This window comes from Echinops telfairi, unplaced genomic scaffold (assembly GCF_000313985.2).
Source record: "Echinops telfairi isolate 266 unplaced genomic scaffold, ASM31398v2 ScPeMD7_7138;HRSCAF=8121, whole genome shotgun sequence".
In the NCBI taxonomy this organism is placed as follows: Eukaryota; Metazoa; Chordata; class Mammalia; order Afrosoricida; family Tenrecidae; genus Echinops; species Echinops telfairi.
In genome coordinates this window covers 622398-625368 of record NW_022111038.1, presented here as the reverse complement: position 1 = coordinate 625368, position 2971 = coordinate 622398, and positions in this window count along the sequence as shown.

Here is a 2971-nt window from a genome sequence, read left to right as displayed (position 1 = left end):
TCAATCTTGCAAGCTGAAGCAGGGAACTGCTAAGGCAACTGCACCCTGATGCGACCATCACAAAGCAAGAGACCCGAAAACTAGAAAGGTGAGGTTCACCACCCATTTATCCCTCCACCTTTCAATTAGCCCCACATGTGATTATCGGCCAGGTTGGCACAATTCACTAACTCACCCGGGAAGACTCTCACTTCTCCATCAATTTTGATAGATAATGTGGCTGTATTATTATTATTATTATTGGGTTTGCGTTATTTTCCTGCAATTTTTGGAATATGCTGCTCCACTGTCTCCTTTTCTTCATAGTGTCTGCTGATAGATCTGAGCATATTCTTATCTGCTTGATTTTCTATGTGGTTGTCAGTTTTTCCCTAGCTGCTCTCATAATTTTCTCCTTTTCCTCATAGTTGGATAGTTTAATAACTATATGTCTTGGTGACTTCTCCTTGGGATTCAGTCTAGCTGGCGTTCTTTCGGCCTCCTGGATAGTTACCTGGTTTTCATTCATTAAGCTAGGGAAGTTTTCCTCCAAGCATTCCATCACTATTTTGGATGTTGTTTTCCTTGATGTGCATTCCTCCAGCAAGCCGATAATTCTGATGTTGCTCCTTCTCACAGTGTCAGACACAGTTCTGAGGTTTTCTGCAGTTTCTCTGATGAACTTGTTAGACTTTATTAATTTCTGCTTGCGAATCCTTTAGGTCACTGGTGTGGTTCTCTGCCTCCTCCGTTCTTTCGGCAAAGTCCGTGAGTTTGCTATTAGTTTTTGTTATCTCGCCTCTTAACTCCTGTATTTCCCTTTGGTGCATGGCCTTTATTTCCTCTATCATTTCATCCTTTTTCTGTAATGCTTCCCTCATGTCCTGTATGACTCCAAGCAGCATTCTGAAGATTTATTTCTGTGGGAGGTCAACCTCGGCCTTTTCTATGACTGCCGTTAGGTTCAGGTGGTCCTCTGGCATTGGATTTTGTTTCTCTATTCTTGTTGAAAATGTGGAAGCAGCTTGCTGTCTTTTGGTTGATTTATTGGAACTAGGTGCCATTTTCACAGGTGTCTCAGTGCCTTGGGCTCTCTTTGGGAAGTTGGTTGGTGTTTCAGCAGGCTGCCTTTAGCCAACTGCCTTGTGGGGTTGTTTTTCACCTTTGTCCTGCTGGGGATTCCCTCTTGACTTGGCGTATGGTTTGTGCTCCAGCCACATCCAGGTCTCCTTAGGGGCTTTTTGCAGCTGTGCATGCTGTGGTCTGATAGAAAGTGTTTACTCCAGTGCAGGGGAGTGTATTTATGGGATGGGTTGGGGATTGGGTGATATGTTTCTGGCTAGGGGCAATTTCCACAGGTAGGCAGGTGGAAGGGGTGCTGACACTGGCATGCTGATCCACAGCTTGGAGCACAGAGGTTGGGGCGGAATGAGCAGGGTGGAGGGAGAATGCAGTAGGCAAGCCCCAAAGGCTTCCATCCCTGGGCCAAATTTGTGTCTGCTTCCTGGAAGGCTTGACGCAATGTGGCAGGATGGGAACCTCTGAATGTGTGTTCTGTGTGTGCATGGGGGGCAGGGAGGGCCAGGGAAGGGGCTGGCTGGAGGATGTGAGAGGAGCACAACGATGGTCAGGGAACCTCTGGGTTGAGACCTGTGAGTGTGGGAATTGGTCTGGTTGGTGGTTTGCAAGAGCAAAAAGGCAGGGCACCAGCCTCTGCCCTCTGCCTTGTTGCACTGTGGCACCAGGGTGCGAGCCTACCTGGAGGAGGCGGGGAGGATCAGACCGGCTGCTCTGTGAGGGTCGCCCATATGGGGCACAAATCTCTGAGTGGAGGGGTATGCTGGCTGGAGCACCCACATGTGACCCCAGGCACTCTGGGGCAGGGGGGGGGGTGTTCCTAGCTGGTGATTTTGTGCCTAACACCAAGGCAGTGCAAATCCTCCACCATGGACCTGGCTGCCCTGGCGCTGGTCAAGTCAGAGCGGGTTCCCTGAGTGCTGCACAAGAGACCTTGGACATCTGTAGGGAGCACTGGCAATGGGTTGGAAGTCAGCTTCTGGTTCAGAGAAGTGCTCTGAGTTGTCTTGGGAATCCACAGAGAGACTTGATACCCCTACTCGGCCCACAAATTTCCCCACTCACTGATCTCCATGGAGCTCCAGGTGTGAGCTACCTATCTGGAGGCCATCTTCCCCTGACTCCTATATTATTATTTTTGTTTCATGTTTTTCACTGTCTGTTATTCGTCCCCCTGATCTACAATTGCTCCTTTATAGAGAGCTTTTTCTTTACACATATGAGTGTCTATGAATTTGTTTCTCTAGTCACCCCTGACTAACACAGAGACATTAAGAGATCAGTAACTGTCAAGGTTTCAATGGGAGAGACCCAAAGATGAATAAGTGGAGCAAGGACATTTTAAGAGTAGTGGGAGTGTCTCCAGCATGATGGATGTATAGCATCATGCATTTGTCAAAGCCCGTAGAACTGTACAACACAAGAGCATACCTTAATGTAAGTTATGGATTTTAGCTCATGGTAATGTATCAATATGAGTTTATCAATTATAGCAAATGTACCATATCAGTGCAAGATGTTAACAATAAGGGAAGCTGTGGGCAGAAAAGAGAGGCGATATCTAAGAACTCTACTACCTGCTCAGTTTTTCTGTAAACCTAACACTGCTGAAAAAAACATTTATTAATTTCTTTCTTAAGGCATTTCTCTCTAAGGTTTTTAGAACTTGTGTATCTGACTCTAGTATGGATTTGGTATTGTCTTGTATGATGTTCTTAACCTCCTTTTACATAATGATCTAAGATTTCAGATGAGAAAATAAATGATCAAACAAACAGTAGAAAGGCCAACACAATGAAAGTAACTAAAACTTAAAACTTCAATTTTTGCTTTTTGTTGACTCTCTTTTTTTCTTCCACTAAATGCCCATACATCTACTGAAATGCATTTTTGTCTCAGAAAGCTCTTTTTTTTT